At 36.7% G+C, this 21705-nt stretch overlaps 1 long non-coding RNA gene across 1 annotated transcript in view; it reads left to right on the forward strand.

Annotated features, from left to right (window-relative positions):
• The first annotated feature begins 1176 nt into the window (after positions 1–1176).
• LOC121037939 (uncharacterized) overlaps positions 1177–21705 on the forward strand; it is a 47245-nt gene continuing 26716 nt past the window's right edge. Inside the window, exon 1 of the long non-coding RNA XR_005794070.1 lies at positions 1177–1411. This is a non-coding gene — a long non-coding RNA (uncharacterized LOC121037939). The remainder of the gene's footprint in view (positions 1412–21705) is intronic.

Genomic DNA, 21705 nt, shown 5'->3' on the forward strand with positions numbered 1-21705 from the left:
GGTACTCCAGAAATAATATACACACATAAAAAAATAGATATGTATGTGTGCATATAATGAAGGCAAATCCCTTCTTCTGCTCCTGTTTTATGTTTTACCTATTTCACATTCTCATCAGCCCCCAGGAAAATGTATCTCTTTAAGATGTCCAAATCCTCCATGAAACTGAATAGTTTTTATTGTAAAGGTTTTTCATGATTTATATTTATATTTTCTGATCTGTTTTGCTTCTTACTAACATGGACATTTTATTTTTTTATTTTTTTATTTTTAATTTTTTTTTTCAACGTTTATTTATTTTTGGGACAGAGAGAGACAGAGCATGAATGGGGGAGGGGCAGAGAGAGAGGGAGACACAGACTCTGAAACAGGCTCCAGGCTCTGAGCCATCAGCCCAGAGCCCGACGCGGGGCTCGAACTCACAGACCGCGAGATCGTGACCTGGCTGAAGTCGGACGCTTAACCGACTGCGCCACCCAGGCGCCCCTAACATGGACATTTTAAATGCTAGCATTCTACTTTCTCCCTTTGTTGATGACATTTATTTCCTTTCTCATCACCAATTTAATTTGACCTGTCATTCTCCATCATTTAAAACCTCTACTTTTTCGTCAGAATCTTCCTTTTTGCAGACTAAATTCCTTTATTTGAGGATATCTCCTTTAAAATATCTACTGACATAAAGAACTCTCAACTTACCATTAGTACACAGATCACAAACTGGCAAGTAGTAGTTTGAAACAAGGGTGCTGATGGGTTGGATTCATCTATATAGTTTTCCTATTTTATTAAAGCAAATATATAAAGATTGATAGATTTCCTGCGTTAATAACAAATGTGACAGTACTTGGAGAAAATACTGACATAGCAAATGTAATCTAGTCTGACTTCAGTTTTTAATATTTGGGTGCTATATATTCTCAGGCTTCACTCTCTCTTCACTTCCTGGCCTACATTTCAACGTCTATGTGCTCCCTCACTTGGTGTGAGGTTCAAACCCCAGAAACAACTGGGACACCTGTGCCCACAACTAGAAATGTGGTGTCCAGCCCCACACCCTCACTATGATAAAAACCCCAAGCCAGTCTCCTTTCAGACTCTCACAAACCATTTCAGACTCACTCAGGAGGCTTACTCTGCTCTCCCCCAAAACTCTTATTATGCTAGTAATAAACTTTTCTATTCCTTTCTGTGTGTGTCTGCAGCATCATTTTATGACATACAAACCAGATTTTGAGTGGGTTCCACCCTGCCTCTGCAGAATGTTCTAAGGAGCAAGGATCTGCGGAAACTAGGACAACGCTCCCTCAGTACGATATTTGCATGGGCGCTTCTGATGCTTCTCATTTATTCCTCACGTGCTGATCTCCATGGACATTTACTTTTGCAGCCGACTACCTTAAAACACATGGTAGGTAACTTTTTATATTTTTATATATTGAAATTTATTTATTGAAAAAGATCTATGAATTTTCTAATGATATCAAATGGAACCACAATCATTAACCAAAAAGTATGGTGCGGGAAAAAGGATATGGTAGTTATAAAAATGAAGAGAAGTTTGTTCCCTAAAAAGATAATGATGTGATCGGTATTTTTCTTTTGGAAAAACTTTGAGGGCTCTAGCTTATTTTTTTTTCTTTTAATTCTAAAACCGAGCTTACAGATAAAGGCCTGGTTTAGATGTTATATAACATTTTAATTTGTAATAGCATTTCAATTCTGCTAAAGGACTAGGGACTGTTCCAGAGAAGCAGATAAATGCAAAGTCAGGAGAGACTAGCCAATATTCTAGTATCTTGAAGTGGTTAAGAAAAGCAAAATATTTTTCATAATTACCTCATTATTTAGTAATTGGAGACATTTGCTTTTTGTGAATTGTGATGTACTTATTTTATCCCTTGACAGAAATGGGATGGAATAAAAAGTAATTACAATGCAAAACATATTTGTATAAGAACAGAATGAAATATGGAACCGATAAAAAAAATCCTGGGTTATTTTGAGAATGAGTCAATGAATTAATACATATAAAGGGCACAGAATAGTACCTGGCCCATAAGAAACACCCAATGTTGCCTAATATTATTGGTGCTGTCATTGTTGTTATTGTAAATGTAAGGGAACAGGTATCAGACACCTATTGCTACAGTCATATTGTTCAGTTAGATTTCAGTTGTGGGGAATGTCTTGCACATTTTCTGAATTTGTATTTCTTTTTTTTTTTTTTTTTTTAATTTTTTTTCAACGTTTATTTATTTTTTTGGGACAGAGAGAGATAGAGCATGAATGGGGGAGGGGCAGAGAGAGAGGGAGACACAGAATCGGAAACAGGCTCCAGGATCTGAGCCATCAGCCCAGAGCCTGACGCGGGGCTCGAACTCACGGACTGTGAGATCGTGACCTGGCTGAAGTCAGACGCTTAACCGACTGCGCCACCCAGGCGCCCCAGAATTTGTATTTCTTTATGATACATATTTATTTAAGTGGATGGGGGAATTAAAGTGGACTAACAATTCTAGTTCAATTATTTTTTATTTAATTGCTCACCAACAAAATAGTTCTTATAATAACTATCAATTGCTTGTTAACTCTCACCCTTCTTCCATTTTTCCCCTTTAATTAAAGTGCATCTCTAATTCTTAAATGATAAGATTGGTTTTGATAATTTTGCTGGAACTCCCAGTTTGAAGGTATTTAGAAAATAATACAAAGAAATATTCAGTGCTAGCTACTGACCTTGTGTCATCAGTGTCCAGATTAAGAATCCCTGCTCTTTTTTTTTAATTTTCATTTTCAGTTCTTTGTTGTTTTTTTTTTTTTGCTTATTTTTAAATTCTGCATATTAGTGAGAGTATTCAGTATTTATCTTTCTGATTTATTTCACTTAGCATAATACCCTCAAGATCCATCCATGTTCTAGCAAATGGCAGGATTTCCTTCCATTTTATAGCTGAATAGTATTCCATTTGTAAATCCCTGCTCTTAAATGCCTCAGAATCCAGGGGCACCTGGGTGGCTCAGTCAGTTGAGCATCTAACTTGAACTCAGGTCATGATCTCACAGCTCGTGAGCTCGAACCCTGCGTCAGGCTCTGTGCTGACAGCTCGGAGCCTGCTTCGGATTCTGTGCTTCCCTCTCTCTCTGCCCCAACCCACTCGCATTCTGTCTCTGTGTCTCTCAAAAATAAATAAACATTAAAAAATTTCTTTTAAATGCCTTGGAATCCAGTGTATTATTATAACCAATATTTATTAATTCATTTTTAATTAAAGTGTTATTTTCGGGAGATTCAAGCTGTGCCACGTGGCATGAATCTAAGCATAGCCCCTGTGTTTTTTATCCTTCCAGTTATATTCCTGTCCTCAAAAGAGAAAATTCAGTAAATAGATGTGCACACCGTTTCCTACTTTCTGTATTTCTAATAGAAACTCAATGTCTCGTACAATAGGATTTTCCACCAGGATGACACAACATCCCATTGAATAGTTTACTGTTTTATTTATGACACAGTAAATGAAATTACAAAGATAACTCTTTGTGTTTTATTTATGAGACAATAAATGAAATTACAAAGATAACTATTTGTCTTTGAAGAGTTTCCCATATTTTTTTTCTCGTCAGTTGAGATCATTTCAAAAAGCACAATTAGGTTAAGATACCTTGTAGTTGTAGGTCAAATATTTAGCAAATTCATAAATAAATTTGTGTAAATGAATTCTAATCACTGAAAGCAAGTAAAGTAACTAGCAGTATGCAAAAGCCTACATTTATATAAAGACTTATGGGAAATGATTACATGTGTCATGTCTGAATGTTTGTGTCCCCTACCCCCCACATTCGTATATTAAAGCCCACAAGATGATGGTGTTTGAAAGTAGGGCGAGGCCCCCATGATGGAAGCAGTGTCCTGATAAAGGGAGAAAGAGGGGACACAGTGTGTTCTCTTCCTAACACGTAAAGTTGCAGCAAGAAGGCAGCTGTCTACAAGTCAGGAAGAAGTCCCTCACGGGAGGAGGCAAATTGGCTAGCACTTTGGACTTGGACTTCCTGGAAGTCTGCAGAACTGAGAGAAATAAATTCCCGTTTAAGCCATCCATTATGCCGCATTTTATTATAGCAGCCAGAGTTGAGAAATACCATACGGCAGGAGTTAATAACTCAAAAAGTAATTAAATACAATGTAGTTTTAATATATATTAATGTCATAAATGAAAATGTGATGTTTTAATGTCTCAATAATAAAAAAATATCAAAAAGAACAGAAAAAAGGAGATAGACCACAATTTTACAAGACACAAAGTGAAAACCGCTAGTGTGTATTGTGGTATTTTACAATTAGTCTGTCAAAAGCAAAATATAGGTATCAGTTATTTCTAGGCTAGAATTAGACTCAGGAATAGCCAGAATATGTGAAATTTTCTTGAATAACTCTTTCAAAATGAATAAATATTTTGTTTAATATTATATATATTCTTTTATGACCCTAGTTTTCTGATTATAAAGTATACTATTGTAGCTAACTTAAACAACATCGAAATATAAAAAGAGAAATAAGTTACTATATTTTCTATATTTCTTTAATTCTCTGATACACATACACTATTAATAAATTCAAATTATATTTCATGTTTATATAAATATGAAAATGTCAAAATTATTTTGAAATATTTTAACGGCATTAAAAATTTTTATTTCATTATCTTAATTTCAAATTCTCTTTTGAATATTGAAAATAGGTTTAAGGTGAATACAGTACCTTACAGTTTCTATTATTTGTATTTTTTTTATTTTATTTTTTTAATGCTTACTTATTTTTGAGAATGAGAGAGAGGGGGGGATAAAGGATCTGAAGCAGGCTCTCTGATGACAGCACAGAGCCCGATGTGGGGCTTGAACTCACAAACCATGAAATCATGACCTAAGCCAAAGTTGGATGCTCTACCAACTGAGACACCCAGGTGCCCCTCTACTACTTCTGTTAACTATGTACTCCGGTTCTTGCCCATCTCTACCAGAAGACAGGAGATATTGTTGGTAGGTTTTTGGTAAATTAAATTTTTTTCTCATGTAAAAAAATAAATGACATTTCCTTGCATATATATAACAAGTTTTTCCAGTTAACTTGTGTGTATGTTAAAATTTTCTTTGTAGTACAGTCTTTATGATTTCTAAATGTTGACTTGTAATGGGAAAATCTATTTTCTCAAAGGCTTTCTGAGCTTGCTTTTGATTTGATGGTTTTATTGATTTGAGATCAACGTAAATGTTTGGTATAGAATTTACTTTTTGATGGCAATGTATTTTAAACATAAAGATATTATATGTTCCCTAGAAATTTAGAAAGTACAAAAAAGATTAACCTCCTAGTAAGCCTAAATAAAAGAGTATCTCTCTTAAGTTATTTTTTCATTACTGTGAAAGAATAGACTATTCTGTAATAATCTTTTAGAATCTGAAGATTTTTTTACTTAATATATTGCATTAGAAATTTGAGAGATCCTTTACTACTTAATTTGTAAAAGTGTTATATTAGCTCATTGTATTAGTATTTTATAATATATTAGGTCTTTGTTTTTTATTTTTATTTCTTTATTTTTTAATGTTTATTTTTCAGAGTGAGAGAGAACACAAAGTGGGGAGGGGCAAGAAGAGAGGGGGACAGAGCATCTGAAGTGGGCTCTGTGCTGAGAACTGACAATGTGGGACTGGAACTCATGAACTGTGAGATCATTACCTGAGCCAAAGCTGGACGCTAAACTGAGCCACCCAGATGCCCCAGGTCTTTGTTTTTTAAATGATCACTATTACAGATAAAAGTAGAAAAATTATACCTTTAAGAAATCATGCTTCAATAGTATGCTTAAAATAAATTCCTAAAACTATAAATTTTTAATAGAAAAGTGGAAAGCCTCCTAAAAATTTTAAAGTATGTTGGGGAGCCTCAGTGGCTCAATTAGTTAGGCCTCCGACTTGGTTTCAGCTCAGGTCATGATCTCACAGTTGGTCGGATTGAGCCTCACATTGGTCTCCGTGTCGATTGTGAGGATCCTGCGTGGCATTCTCTCTCTTCCCCTCCCTCTGTCCTCTCCACACACTCTTTTATCTAAAAAAAAAATTAATATATGTTAGTAAACACATCGCAGTTTAAAGTTCTACCAAGAGTCTGGAAATTGGCCCCTTCAGCCACTTCTTTTATTTATATTACAGGGACCACATTTTTTACCTTTATTTTCTCAATATACTTGAAATATATAAATCTCATTCTGACTTCTAATGTTAATTGCTTTTTATCTTATATTTACTTAAATACCAATGGTAACCACAATATAATAAATATAAACAACCTGACATATAGTTTATTTCTTCTTCTGGGCCAGTTTTCTCATCTTGCCACGGAGAAGCAACTTACTATTCCTAAAAATACATTATATCTTTTCTTTTACTATTATATTCCACTTTTACCTTTTATGAAATAATTATTAAGCAATTTTAAATATTTATTATTAAAGATCACCATAATGCTAAAATAATAAAAACTGAAATCACAAGTTCTATATGAAATCCTAATACATAAATTTTATTTTCAATATATGAAGTTTATTGTCAAATTGGTTTCCATACACCAGTGCTCATTACAAAAGGTGCCCTCCTCAATACCCATCACCCACCCTCCCCTCCCTCCCACCCCCCATCAACCCTCAGTTTGTTCTCAGTTTTTAAGAGTCTCTTATGCTTTGGCTCTCTTCCACTCTAACCTCTTTTTTGTTTCCTTCCCCTCCCCCATGAGTTTCTGTTAAGTTTCTCAGGATCCACATAAGAGTTAAAACATATGGTATCTGTCTTTCTCTGTATGGCTTATTTCACTTAGCATAACACTCTCCAGTTCCCTTTGTTCCCTACAAAGGGCCATATATCATTGTTTCTCATTGCCATGTAGTATTCCATAGTGTATATAAACCACAATTTCTTTATCCATTCATCAGTTGATGGACATTTAGGCTCTTTCCATAATTTGGCTATTGTTGAGAGTGCTGCTATGAACATTGGGATACAAGTGCCCCTATGCTTCAGTACTCCTGTGTCCCTTGGGTAAATTCCTAGCAGTGCTATTGCTGGGTCAAGGGTAGGTCTATTTTTAATTTTTTGAGGAACTTCCACACTGTTTTCCAGAGTGGCTGCACCAGTTTGCATTCCCACCAACAGTGCAAGAGGGTTCCCGTTTCTCCACATCCTCTCCAGCATCTATAGTCTCCTGATTTGTTCATTTTGGCCACTCTGACTGGCATGAGGTGATATCTGAGTGTGGTTTTGATTTGTATTTCCCTGATAAGGAGCGACGTTGAGCATCTTTTCATGTGCCTGTTGGCCATCCGGATGTCTTCTTTAGAGAAGTGTCTATTCATGTCTTCTGCCCATTTCTTCACTGGATTATTTGTTTTTCGGGTATGGAGTTTGGTGAGCTCTTTATAGATTTTGGATACTAGCCCTTTGTCCGATAAGTCATTTGCAAATATCTTTTCCCATTCCTTTGTTGCCTTTTAGTTTTGTTGGTTGTTACCTTTGCTGTGCAGAAGCTTTTTATCTTCATAAGGTCCCAGTAATTCAATTTTGCTTTTAATTCCCTTGCCTTTGGGGATGTGTCGAGTAAGAGATTGCTACGGCTGAGGTCAGAGAGGTCTTTTCCTGTTTTCTCCTCTAGGGTTTTGATGGTTTTCTGCTTCACATTCAGGTCCTTTATCCATTTTGAGTTTATTTTTGTGAATGGTGTGAGAAAGTGGTCTAGTTTCAACCTTCTACATGTTGCTGTGAGTTCTCCCAGCACCACTTGTTAAAGAGACTGTCTTTTTTCCATTGGATATTCTTTCCTGCTTTGTCAAAGATGAGTTGGCCATACTTTTGTGAGTCTAGTTCTGGGGTTTCTATTCTATGTCATTGGTCTATGTGTCTGTTTTTGTGCCAATACCATGCTGTCTTGATGATGACAGCTTTGTAGTAGAGGCTAAAGTCTGGGATTGTGATGCCTCCTGCTTTGGTCTTCTTCAAAATTCCTTTGGCTATTCGGGGCCTTTTGTAGTTCCATATGAATTTTAGGATTGCTTGTTCTAGCTTCAAAAAGAATGCTGGTGCAATTTTGATTGGGATTGCATTGGATGTGTAGATATCTTTGGGTAGCATTGACATTTTGAAAATATTTATTCTTCCAACCTATGAGCACGGAATGTTTTTCCATTTCTTTATATCTTCTTCAATTTCCTTCATAAGCTTTCTATAGTTTTCAGCATACAGATCTTGTACATCTTTAGTTTGATTTATTCCTAGGTATTTTATGCTTCTTGGTGCAATTGTGAATGGGATCAGTTCCTTTATTTGTCTTTCTGTTGCTTCATTGTTAGTGTATAAGAATGCAACTGATTTCTGTACATTGATTTTGTATCCTGCAACTTTGTTGAATTCATGTATCAGTTCTAGCAGACTTTTGGTGGAGTCTATCGGATTTTCCATGTATAGTATCATGTCATCTGCAAAAAGCGAAAGCTTGACTTCATCTTTGCCAATTTTGATGCCTTTGATTTCCTTTTGTTATCTGATTGCTGATGCTAGAACTTCCAACACTATGTTAAACAACAACGGTGAGAGTGAACATCCCTGTCGTGTTCCTGATCTCAGGGAAAAAGCTCTCAGTTTTTCCCCGTTGAGGATGATGTTAGCTGTGGGCTTTTCATAAATGGCTTTTATGATCTTTAAGTATGTTCCTTCTATCCCGACTTTCTCAAGGGTTTTTATTAAGAAAGGGTGCTGGATTTTTTCAAAGGCCTTTTCTGCAACGATTGACAGGATCATATGGTTTTTCTCTTTTTTTTTGTTAATGGGATGTATCACGTTGATTGATTTGTGAATGTTGAACCAGCCCTGCATCCCAGGAATGAATCTCACTTGATCATGGTGAATAATTCTTTTTATATGCCGTTGAATTCGATTTGCTAGTATCTTATTGAGAATTTTGGCATCCATATTCATCAGGGATATTGGCCTGTAGTTCTCTTTTTTTACTGGGTCTCTGTCTGGTTTAGGAATCAAAGTAATACTGGCTTCGTAGAATGAGTCGCGAAGTTTTCCTTCCCTTTCTATTTCTTGGAATAGCTTGAGAAGGATAGGTATTATCTCTGCTTTAAACGTCTGGTAGAACTCCCCTGGGAAGCCATCTGGTCCTGGACTCTTATTTGTTGGGAGATTTTTGATAACCGATTCAATTTCTTCGCTGGTGATGGGTCTGTTCAAGCTTTCTATTTCCTCCTGATTGAGTTTTGGAAGCGTGTGGGTGTTCAGGAATTTGTCCATTTCTTCCAGGTTGTCCAGTTTGTTGGCATATAATTTTTCATAGTATTCCCTGATAATTGTTTGTATCTCTGAGGGATTGGTTGTAATCATTCCATTTTCATTCATGATTTTATCTATTTGGGTCATCTCCCTTTTCTTTTTGAGAAGCCTGGGTGGAGGTTTGTCAATTTTGTTTATTTTTTCAAAAAACCAACTCTTGGTTTCGTTGATATGCTCTACAGTTTTTTTAGATTCTATATTGTTTATTTCTGCTCTGATCTTTATTATTTCTCTTCTTCTGCTGGGTTTAGGCTGCCTTTGCTGTTCTGCTTCTATTTCCTTTAGGTGTGCTGTTAGATTTTGTATTTGGGATTTTTCTTGTTTCTTGAGATAGGCCTGGATTGCAATGTATTTTCCTCTCAGGACTGCCTTCGCTGCGTCCCAAAGCGTTTGGATTGTTGTATTTTCATTTTCGTTTGTTTCCATATATTTTTTAATTTCTTCTCGAATTGCCTGGTTGACCCACTCATTCGTTAGTAGGGTGTTCTTTAACCTCCATGCTTTTGGAGGTTTTCCAGACTTTTTTTCTGTGGTTGATTTCAAGCTTCATAGCATTGTGGTCTGAGAGTATGCATGGTATGATTTCAATTCTTGTAAACTTATGAAGGGCTGTTTTGTGACCCAGTATATGATCTATCTTGGAGAATGTTCCATGTGCACTCGACAAGAAAGTATATTCTGTTGCTTTGGGATGCAGAGTTCTGAATATATCTGTCAAGTCCATCTGATCCAATGTCTCATTCAGGGCCCTTGTTTCTTTATTGACCGTGTGTCTAGATGATCTATCCATTTCTGTAAGTGGGGTGTTAAAGTCCCCTGCAATTACCACATTCTTCTCAATAAGGTTGCTTATGTTTATGAGTAATTGTTTTATATATTTGGGCGCTCTGGTATTCGGCGCATAGACATTTATCATTGTTAGCTCTTCCTGATGGATAGACCCTGTCACTATTATAGAATGTCCTTCTTCATCTCTTGTTACAGCCTTTAATTGAAAGGCTAGTTTGTCTGATATAAGTATGGCTACTCCAGCTTTCTTTTGGCTTCCAGTAGCATGATAAATAGTTCTCCATCCCCTCACTCTCAATCTAAAAGTGTCCTCAGGTCTAAAATGAGTTCTTGTAGACAGCAAATAGATGGGTCTTGTTTTTTGATCCATTCTGATACCCTATGTCTTTTGGTTGGCGCATTTAATCCATTTACATTCAGTGTTAGTATAGAAAGATATGGGTTTAGAGTCATTGTGATGTCTGTATGTTTTATGCTTGTAGTGATGTCTCTGGTACTTTGTCTCACAGGGTCCCCCTTAGGATCTCTTGGAGGGCTGGTTTAGTGGTGACAAATTCCTTCAGTTTTTGTTTGTTTGGGAAGACCTTTATCTCTCCTTCTATTCTAAATGACAGACTTGCTGGATAAAGGATTCTCGGCTGCATATTTTTTCTGTCTAGCACACTGAAAATCTCGTGCCAATTCTTTCTGGCCTGCCAAGTTTCAAAAGAGAGATCAGTCACGAGTCTTATAGGTCTCCCTTTATATGTGAGGGCACGTTTACCCCTTGCTGCTTTCAGAATTTTCTCTTTATCCTTGTATTTTGCCAGTTTCACTATGATATGTCGTGCAGAAGATCGATTCAAGTTACGTCTGAAGGGAGTTCTCTGTGCCTCTTGGATTTCAATGCCTTTTTCCTTCCCCACTTCAGGGAAGTTCTCAGCTATGATTTCTTCAAGTACCCCTTCAGCACCTTTCCCTCTCTCTTCCTCCTCTGGGATACCAATGATGCGTATATTATTTCTTTTTAGTGTATCACTTAGTTCTCTAATTCTCCCCTCATACTCCTGGATTTTTTTATCTCTTTTTCTCAGCTTCCTCTTTTTCCATAACTTTATCTTCTAGTTCACCTATTCTCTCCTCTGCCTCTTCAATCCGAGCCGTGGTGGTTTCCATTTTGTTATGCATTTCGTTTAAAGCGTTTTTCAGCTCCTTGTGACTGTTCCTTAGTCCCTTGATCTCTGTAGCAAGAGATTCTCTGCTGTCAGCTATACTGTTTTCAAGCCCAGCGATTAATTTTATGACTATTATTCTAAATTCACTTTCTGTTATATTGTTTAAATCCTTTTTGATCAGCTCATTAGCTGTTGTTATTTCCTGGAGATTCTTCTGAGGGGAATTCTTCCGCTTGGTCATTTTGGATAGTCCCTGGCATGGTGAGGACCTGCAGGGCACTTCTCCTGTGCTGTGGTGTATAACTGGAGTTGGTGGGCGGAGCCGCAGTCAGACCTGATGTCTGCCCCCAGCACCCCGCTGTGTCCACAGTCAGACTGGTGTGTGCCTTCTCTTCCCCTCTCCTAGGGGCGGGATTCACTGTGGGGTGGGGTGGCCCGTCTGGGCTACTTGCACACTGCCAGGCTTGTGATGCTGGGGATCTGGCGTCTTAGCTGGGGTGGGTAGGCAAGGTGCACAGGGGCAGGAGGGGTAGGCTTAGCTTGCTTCTCCTTAGGTGATCCAGTTCAGGAGGGGCCCTGTGGCAGCAGGAGGGAGTCAGATCCGCTGCCAGAGGTTTGGCTCCGCAGAAGCGCAGAGTTGGGTGTTTGCGCGGAGGGAGCAAGTTCCCTGGCAGGAACTGGTTCTCTTTGGGATTTTGGCTGGGGGATGGGCCGGGGAGATGGCGCTGGCTAGCGCCTTTGTTCCCCACCAAACTGAGCTCTGTCGTCCGGGGGCTCAGCAGCTCCCCTTCCCTTTGTCCTCCAGCCTTCCCGCTTTCTGAGCAGAGCTGTTAACTTATGACCTCCCAGCCGCTAAGTCGCGCTTACTGTGGGAACACAGTCCGTCAGGCCCCTCCGCTTTTTGCAAGCCAGACTCGGGGGCTCTGCTTGGCCGGCGAGCCGCCCCTCTGCCCCGGCTCCCTCCCGCCAGTCCGTGGAGCGCGCACCGCCTCGCCGCCCTTCCTACCCTCTTCCGTGGGCCTCTCGTCTGCGCTTGGCTCCGGCGACTCCGTTCTGCTAATCCTCTGGTGGTTTTCTGGGTTATTTAGGCAGGTGTAGGTGGAATCTAATTGATCAGCAGGACACACGGTGAGCCCAGCGTCCTCCTGTGCCGCCATCTTCCCTCCTCTCCCCACTAATTAAATTTTAAATTAAAAGTGTGTTTACCAAACAAGAGTTAGATTTTGATCACTTCATTATTTGCTTCCACATTAGCTAGAAACATTCATGAAAATATTGACTTTTTCTGTGAATAAAAACATAATCACTAACTACATTGTTAATCATTTCAACATATAATACAAAAAATATTAAGAATAAAATACTAATAGAAGCTCATTAGAAATAAAAGTGTAAATAACAAACCACTATGTACCTGATATTTTGAATGAACCTGTTCAATACTTTCTTATCCAAATAAATATGTCATTTTAATAAAACTAGGTTTCTCTCTCTCTCTATCTGTGTGTGTGTGTGTGTGTGTGTATGTGTGTAATCAATGGAACATCTCAGTTGACTCTGTCATGTGATTCACATTATGATTCTGTTAACTTTGGTAAATTGGTAACTTCTCATTTGCTCCTCGGCATCTGTCTATTTGTATAAGATGATAAATATGAGACATACATTTGTACTTTAATTGATTGTTTTCTTCTTTTAATTTTTTCTGAGACAGTGCGAGCTGGATTGAGGAGCAGAGGGAGAGAGAGAGAGAATTTCAAGCAGGCTCTAATTTTTATAAAGAAAACTATTCTTTATTATATAAAGAAAACTAAAATAGTGAGTGAATGTCTGTGTATGTGTGTGTGTGCATGTTGCAAAAAATAACTTATTATTCATCACCCAGCATGGGCATCCCTATATGTTACCTTAAGAAAAAAAAACACTTCAGTTTGAAAGACTTTGTCAAAATAGATACTAACCAAAATTATTTTTTAAAAATCTGACCACGGTGAAGAAAAACACTGACAGGAAGTCAGAGGCTGCGATAAGAATTTGTCAGGAACTGAGTGATAGTTTCAAAATATATAAAAATGTGATAAAAGCATAGGCATTATATTTCTGTTTCTTTAACTGGATATTGAGAAAAGTAATGGCTACAGACAAAGTGAAAGAAGCCTTGCTATGTGAAATAGAATGGGTGATCTTAGATTTAGAAATGACATTGACCTCTAATCTTAGACAGTGGAGGAGCTGAACACGGTGGAAGCAAGAGGGAGGAAGAAAAGAAAACAGATTATTTTATTAGAGCTGCAGTTTGTCTGAAGTAATTACAAAGTAGGACAAAAGTGTGGCAAAGACTTCTAGTGATCATGAAAGCTAGAGATAAAAAAACAGACCAATAAAAATAGAAGCAGACATGAAATGATGAGAGAATTACTGCTTCTGAATATGAGAAAGAGTTCAGAAATTTAACTTTAGTTTGAATCTATTTACTCTTTATTCTGCTAATGTTAAATATTTAAAATGTGATAAAATGTTTAAAGGATACATAGAATACAAAAATCGTAAAAATAACTGGACAGGTTTAAAATTAAAAATGTAAATTTGTAGTGATATTGGATCACTCTGTTATGATAAGATTAAAGAACCCAAAATAGATTTCATATTTGCAAACTTACTAAGAAATCAAAAGGAACATTTATAAAAGCATTTATAAAAAATATTTCTTGAGGAGTGCCTGGGTGGCTCAGGTGCTTAAGGGACCTACTTTGGCTAAGGTCATGATCTCATGATTCGTGAATTCAAGCCCCACACGGGGCTTGCTGCTGTCAGCACAGAGCTTGCTTCGATCATCTCTCTCTCTATCTCTCCCTCTCTCTGCCCCTTCCCTGCTAGTGCATGTTCTCTCTCTCTCTCAAAAGTAAATAAACATTAAAAAATTCTTTAAAAGTGATTAATAAATCATATAAAATGTCAAAAGAGTACTACATCACAGCCCTTACATATAAAGTCAGTTCCAGTACAAATAGCATTTAAAAATATTATCCACATGGAACAAATTTTACCCATTTTGGGGCCAAATTTCAATGCCTACCATCTTTCCAAGGATTTCCCCAGTATTTCTCTTTCCTAGACAGAATTAACAACCTGTTACAGAACAGTATTTACAATGATAGCATAATGGTAAGCTTTTCTATTTATTTAAGTAATAATCTTTGAGTACCTACATGTGAATAAATATATGAACAATTAATTTCAGGATGTGATGAATCTGATGAATAAATAACATAGATTACCATGATGAAAATGTGTAGGCAGATTCTTAAAATGAAATTGTCAAGGAGAACTCTTAGAGGAGATGATAATTAACCAAATCCTGAAAATCCAGTAGGAGCTAGCCAAGTAGTTCAGGGAAAGGGGTTGTTGAAAATCATTTTAGTAGCAGTGGCAAGGAGATTGTAACACTGTCTACATGACTTTTTCAGCATTACACAGTTTGTTCACCCACTAAAGTAAGGAGAAGTTAGAGCAACCCTAGAGCAACACAGATGTGGATTCTAATACAACCAATTTCCAAAGAGAAGTAGTGCTTGTGTCATCCCAAGGAATGTCAGCTTAATATGAGCTTGTTCCAGGGTGCTATGTCCTTATAAAATATCTTTTACATAGATGTTCCCACTAAAGTGAAGGATAAATAAACGGCCTCTCAGTTGAAATTCGCTGTTGTGTTTGGTGAAACTCTAGGCATGGTGGATACTGAGATACATGAATTCTCTAGAAGGAATTAAATGAAGTACTAAAGGTTAGAGATGTAAAACTGGTGAGAATTGGAAGATAATCCTTTTTTAAAAGAAAATTCATCAGTTGAACAAATCCACCAAGAGATAATAAAATACGTTCATCTAATGCAGGTTTATATATATATACAGCAAGTTTGAGTCATGGGATTATATCAGGCCATGAGATTCTAAGCAATGATATACCAGTATCCTTTGAGTTGTAAATGAAAGAGGAAATCCTGGATTCTATGGGAGATATCAGATACAAGAACTAGAAAAAGGAGGAAGACATCCAGCTAATGAAGGGGAACTCCAGAGTTAAATATTTATCTACAATCTCAAGAGAGAGAGAAAATGATGGATGCACTATCTCACTGACACATGCAGCCAGTCATGAAGAGTCAGCTAGGTTGGCCACATAGAATTGACCTAGAGTAGAAAGTTGCAGTTGAAAGTTCAGATGGATTTATTTAGTTATAATTAATCAGGCATCCAATAGAATAGTGTGTTGGAGTACAGAGAATGAAAGTTATAGAATGAAATACAGTCTAAATTTATGCCAGCCCATGCCATAGCAGAACAGCAACTATCAAAAGTCTCCTTGAGAGAAAGTTACATTGCGTGTGTAGGATAACAGAGATTTTTCTGGATCTAACATTTAAGATATTTTTTGAGGGATTTCTATTGGCGGTTTATGATGGCAAGAGAACTTCCAATGGAAAGAGAGAACAACCCAAAGACACTCAAATGTAGGCAAGCCCAGAATTCATGGACTATAGTTGATAAGTACCCTACACTAACTAAAATATATACTACAATTTAGAGGAACTATGATAGAGAATATGAGAAGGGCAGATTGAGGGCATATGGTCTCCAGTCTTAAATACCAAAATGTCTCAGTTTTAATTAATTTGGTAAGCAACAGGGGAGCAAATCATGGTTATTGAGCAGATTACATGGTTATATGAACAGAATTTAGGTTTAGAAGAGATTAACTTGGCAGCTGTGAAAAGTCTCCTTTGAATATTTAATATTAATGTTTCACAGCTTGCAAATAACTACCATAGTTGAAAGAGTAGCACGTTCACTATGACAAACTCTCTTGCTGAAAAGTACATTTAATATTTTTATAAAAGTCACCCTAAAAGTGTGCTGATTTTGTTTCTGATTTACATGTTAATCATAAGTTTGTCGTTTCTTTAATGAAAGATGAATGAAATAAAATGAAAGGATGCAGTATGGACTGAATATTTCTGAAAATATGATTTTACAATATCATGAAATGATAAGCATAGTATCTACCTACATAAAATAGTGATCTGTGTTACGGAATAGTCTCAGAATCTCATAAATTATATGTTGGCAAAATATATAATAATAATTAATTATAATGATAATATATCTTCACTTATAATTGGCCAATATGTTTATTTATTTTTTTTTATTTTTCCAACTTTATTGAGGGATAGTTAACAATTAAAAATTATATATATTTAAAGTGCACAATTTGATGATTTGATATAGTCAAACTATTGTACATTAGACCTCCACAATTTTTTATCTTGCTTAATTGAAACTTCGTATTGACCAACATTTGCCCATATCCCTCTTTCCCTAGCCCATGGTAAACAATATTCTACTCACTGTTTCTATGATTTTGACATTTTTAGATTCCACATACAAGTGAGTTCATGCAGTACTTATCTTTCTGTGTCTGACTTACTTCACTTGGGACGATATCCTCCAGGTACATCCATTTTGTTGCCAATAGCAGGTTTTCCTTTCTTAAGGTTGAATAATATTTCTGGGTGTGTGTGTATTACATTTTCTTTATCCATTCATCCATTGACAGACATTTAAATTGTTTCCATATCTTGGCTGTTATTAATGCTGAAATGAACATGGGAGTGCAGGTATCTATTCAAGATACTGATTACATATTCTCCTTTGGATATATACCCAGAAATGGATGGTTATCATATGATAATTCTATTTAAATATTTTGATGAATCTCCATATGGTTTTCTATAATGGTTATACCAATTTACATTTCTACCGACCATATACAAGTGATTTCTTTTTCTCTATATCTTCAGCAACATTTATTACCCCTTGTCTCTCTCATAATGGCCATCCCAACTTGTGTGAAGTGATATTTCATTGTGATTTGGATTTGCATTTCCTCATAATTGAGGAGACTTTTTACTTTTTCCTGTCGTCTTTTTTTTATATCTTTTTATATCTTTTTTTTTTTAGTTTTTATTCCAACACCAGTTAGTTAACATACAGCGTGATATTAGTTTCAGGTATATGATACAGTGATTCAAGCTTCTATACAACACCAGACGCTCATCAGGACAAGTTCACCCCTTAATCCCCATCACCTATTTCACCCATACCTCCTCCACTCCCCTCTGGTAACCATTAATTTGTTCTCTATAGTTAAGCCTGTTTCTTGTTTTCTCTCTCTCTCTCTCTCTCATTCTCTCTCTTTTTTTCCCCCTTTGTTGTCTGTATTGTATCTTAAATTCCACATATGAGTGAAATCATTGGTATTTTTCTTTCTTTGTCTGACTTATTTCATTTAACATAGCTCCATCCATATCAGGTCCTTTGTCCATTTTTTAATCGGGTGATTGTTTTCTTTTGCTACTGAGTTGTATGAGTTCCATATATATTTTGGATAGTAATCTCTTATCAGACATATGGCTTGAATATGTTTTCTCCCATTCTGTAGGTTGCTTTTTCACTCTGCTGATTACTCATTTGCTTTACAGAAACTTGATCCAATCCAATTTATCAATTTTTGCTTTTGTTAGCTATATTACTGGTGTCATACCCCAAAAATCATTGCCCAGACCAATATCAGGAGGCTTTTTCCTTATGCTTTCTTGTAAAAATGTTATAGTGTTATATGTTATGTTTAGGTCTTTAATCTGTTTTGAGGTGAGTTTTGTATGTGGCATGACATAAGAGTGTAATTCATCCTTTGGCATGTGATATCCAGCTTTCCCAGCACCAGTTATTGAAGAAGCTATCCTTTCCCCAGTTGTGTGTACCTGGTGCTCTGGTCAAACATCACTTGTCCATAAATACATGGATTTATTTCTGGGCTTTATATTCCTGTTTTTATACCCACAGTATACTCTCATGATTACTGTAGCTATGTCGTATATTTTGAAGTAAGGAATGTGACACTTCCAGCTTTGTTTTTCTTGCTCATTGAGCTTCTTTGAAATAATTGCCTTTTTCATTGAGCTTCTTTAATTTGATTTTTAATTTAATTTTTTAGAGAGAAAAAATGCAGGTGGGGGAGAGAGAAGAGGGAGAGAGAGAGAGAGAGAGAGAGAGAGAGAGAGAGAGAATCTTAAGCAGGCTCCACGCTCAGTGCAGAGCCTGACATGGGCTCAATTCCATGAACCCAGGATCATGACCTAAGTGGAAATCAAGAGTTGGATGCTCAATCGACTAAGCCACCTGGGGGTCCCTAAGATGATTTTAAAAATTCTTTGTTGGGGAACTTGGAGATCTCCATTTCTTTAGAAAATTGTGTTTCATTGGTGGTGTCATGTTTTCCTGATTTTCATGTTTTTATAGCCTTGAACTGGTGTCTATGCATTTGAGAAATAAGTTACCTCTTCCAGACTTTATAGAATGATTACAAAAACCTTCCCCTATATGTGGGTGGAAGGGTGGCAACTGGGTGAGGTGCAGTGGTTCCAGCTCTGGGGAGGGACAGTGGCATAGTCTCCATGTGGATCAATCAGCTGAGTTCAGCATTGGCAAAATGGTGCAAGTCATCAGCAGCCAAAGCTGTGGGTGTCCACAGTGGCAGTGAGGGCTATTGGGGTTCTCAGTGGTGGACTGTTAGGGTCCTTTTGTTCTCTTTTTCCACTGTGGGGGAAAACCATGACCAAAGGTGTTCCTCTTACCCCCGGGTCCAGCATGCAGGCATGCTCACTGCAGCAGTGGCTGCACTATTCAGTGAGCAGGTGAGCCCACTGTGACAGTGGATTTTTGTGCAGGGGCACTCATAGAGCCACCGTGGAGTGCAGATTGCAGGTCCACACTAGGAAGCTGGATGCTCACCTGTCTGGCTTTCCTCCCCATGGGGGGCACTTCTGGGTTTGGGAGTTCCTCTTGCCAGTGAGCTGTGCTGGCCTGTGGGGTGGGGTGATGAAGGTCAAGTGAAACTGTTCTTCCTACCCTTTCTGTGTGGTGATTCTCCATTTTTTCACTACACCATGTTGCTGTACCTTCTTAACTCGTCTCCTGTGCTCCCACAAAGCTATTTTCACTTGTGGATAACTGTGTAATTGCTGCTTTCTGTGAGGAAATGAAGGATGGGATCTCTTACTCTACCATTTTGCTGATGTCATTTTTCAGTGAATTAATAAATGTATTTATATTTGAGAGAAAAAGTGTGAATGGACGAGGGGCAAAGAAAAAGGGAAAGAGAATCCCAAGCAGGCCCCACACTCAGCGTGGAGGCCCACGTGGGGCCTGATCCCATAACCCTGGGGTCATGACCTAAATGGAAATCAAGAGTCAGGTGTTCAAATGACTGAGCCACACAGGCACCCTTGAGTGAATATATTTATGATTCAAGGTTAACTTACATGCAAAGACATGACATTGGCTGAAAAAAGGACTTTTGAAAGAAAGTGGCTTGAAAAATTCAAACGCATTATCCTCTATGGAAAATAAATATTATTTTGTATGAGTACCTTCTGCTGTTTGAGAATAAACAAGAGCAGGCACATATGAGATTATTATGAGATATTAAACCAGATATGTGTTTTACTAACTTGCAACTATTTTGTATAGTAAAATCTTTCATAATAAAATTATTTCACTCTGTTATAAAAATTTTATTGAGTAATTATCTCTAACTAGAATATTATGAGTTCCTTGCGATAGCCAGTGTATTAGTGATGGAAAAAATGTACTTTACTAGCTGTAAATTTTTTAGAAAAAATGATGAAAACCCAGGGTTAATTTTGTTATAGAGAAGAAGTGGCCATGTCAGACACTGGAAGACCTTGGCTAAGGAAACTCAGAAACTTTGTAAGATTTAAGGCATTAGTAATATTTTAAATTAGTCATAATCTATATCTGTCTTAATTTTATACATCGAAAAATTTAGTTGCTGAGTACTTAAAGACATGTATAATGTTATAGAAGTTAACAAAGCACAAAATGTTATCCACTAATCCTAATTTATATTTTCAATCTTGTTTCCCCTAAATAGAGAAGCATAGAGTAGAAAAAATTACTGGCATTATTTGTCAGCTGATTTTATTACCCTCTTCCCATATTTATTACTTTACTTCTATCATTTACCCTCAGCATGTATTAATTCACGCAATTTCACTATTGAATTAAGTAGCAGGCATTGTACCATTATGCTTATCTAGGCATTGAAACATATGGTAGGATGAATACCATCTGGTGGAAGCATCCTGGATTAGAAAGTTCTCTGGCACAGCACTTGTAGAATACTGGCTGCTGGGCTAAATATTATTAAGCTAGGCTGTGTTTAAAATGCCCTATCAGTTAGTTGAATATTGCAACAGAGCATCACATTTGGCCTTATTAAAATTTGCTAATACAGAACACTGGAAGGCATTGGCCACACATGACATAAGCTGAAAGTGGGTCAATTTAGTTCTTACCAGTCTATTACACAAAATTTCTATGGAAATCATTGTTATTGTTGGTTAGATTCCAATTATTCATAATATCCATGAAATGGATAGGACAATTTTCTGCATAATGTTCTTCAGAATAATAGCAAGCTAGAGAGCATAATGATAATTTTCTTAAGAAAGTAATTCCAGAGAGTTATTTTTGGACAATGTGGTCCTTGAGTCCATAAAAGTAAACACCCACTCATACACATAATATATATTGATTCTAACAAACCATGGGGAAATTTCTAACTATAATAAAATTTTATATAATAAAAATATAGAATTATAATCTATTATAAAGTGTAGGCAGTTCTCACATTTCATAGTACTGTATTAACTGCAACTAATACCATTCACAGTTGTGTCCTCACTTGACACAGTTATGTGGAAATAGATCACTGTTATATATGGCCCGTAACCTACCAAGTTAACATCTTGTTCAACTCTGACCTTGATGGTCCAAAATGAACAAACTCCTTGAAAATGGATTTATGTAAATCAAATTTATACTCTAGCATCTACAGACTGCCACTTGTCAAAGAGTTTAACACTGAAGATGGGTTAAGTTCTCTTCTCTATATTCTCTTAGAATACCTACGTATTTTTCTCTACCTGTTGCAGTAATCTAGTTATATGCATCTGTCTCCTGTTCTTCTATACTACTGATATTATAGATTGAAAGTTCTTTACCTAAAGGACATTTTTCCTATTCCTTTTGAATCAGAACACAGTACACTTATACAATTTAATTGTGATATGTTCCTTTGGGTTGTGTTACAATATTTATTCTGAGTATGAATAACAAAAATAACTAACTAAATAATAATGTTTTGCAATGTAGCCCATCATTTTGACTATATAATCTAAATATAGACATATTTAAGGGATCACTGATCACTCACAAGTATACATAAATAATTATTTGCA

The sequence above is a fragment of the Herpailurus yagouaroundi genome, unplaced genomic scaffold (genome assembly GCF_014898765.1).
Source record: "Herpailurus yagouaroundi ecotype Mexico unplaced genomic scaffold, PumYag 164, whole genome shotgun sequence".
Taxonomy (NCBI): Eukaryota; Metazoa; Chordata; class Mammalia; order Carnivora; family Felidae; genus Herpailurus; species Herpailurus yagouaroundi.